Raw genomic sequence first — 723 nt, forward strand, 5'->3', positions numbered from 1 at the left:
GCCTACAGGAGCTGTCCGAGCTTCGGAGGTGCTGATGGAGGTGAGAGTCGAGCGCCACTTCTTGGCTGAACTGAGTGGGGAAAGCCAGCGACTGCGAGAGGGAGGGGAAGGGAAGGCTTTTTCGGGTCCTTGGAAGGGACCGAGAGCATCTTTCTTGCCCCCCTGCCCTAAGCTCCATCCAATGTTGTCTGCGAGGTCTTCTCCGGCGGCGGAGAAGCGCTGCGGTAGCAGCAGCAGCAACGAGCGTTCCCATTAGCTCACGGAGCCTGACTCCAAGAGTCTACCCCTCAGAGCTCGGCTACCTGGTTGATCCTGCCAGTAGTATATGCTTGTTTTAAAGATTAAGCCATGCATGTCTAAGTACTGACTATTCTTTACGGTGAAACTGCGAATGGCTCATTAAATCAGTTATGGTTCCTTTGATCGTTCCGCATTGATGATGTGCTACTCGGATAACTGTGGCAATTCTAGAGCTAATACGTGCCCAAGAGCGCTGCCCTCCAGGAAGGCGTGCATTTATCAGACTTAAAACCAATCCGGGGAGCCCTGGTCCGCGGCGGGTCTCCGGGCCCGCTGCGGCGCCAGCCCCGTCCTAGACTTGGCGACTCTAGGTGACCTCGGGCCGATCGCACGTCCTCCGTGACGGCGACGATCTATTCAGGTTTCTGCCCTATCAACTGTCGATGGTATCTAACCCGCCTACCATGGTGACAACGGGTAACG

The 723-nt window shown here is 56.0% G+C and overlaps 1 non-coding gene across 1 annotated transcript in view; it reads left to right on the forward strand.

Moving 5' to 3' along the window:
* The first annotated feature begins 299 nt into the window (after window positions 1-299).
* Window positions 300-723, forward strand: part of LOC140108698 (18S ribosomal RNA) — a 1884-nt gene continuing 1460 nt past the window's right edge. The window contains exon 1 of the ribosomal RNA XR_011851212.1: window positions 300-723. This exon is cut by the window's right edge and continues 1460 nt beyond it. This is a non-coding gene — a ribosomal RNA (18S ribosomal RNA).

The sequence above is a fragment of the Engystomops pustulosus genome, unplaced genomic scaffold, assembly GCF_040894005.1.
Source record: "Engystomops pustulosus unplaced genomic scaffold, aEngPut4.maternal MAT_SCAFFOLD_171, whole genome shotgun sequence".
Lineage (NCBI taxonomy): Eukaryota > Metazoa > Chordata > Amphibia > Anura > Leptodactylidae > Engystomops > Engystomops pustulosus.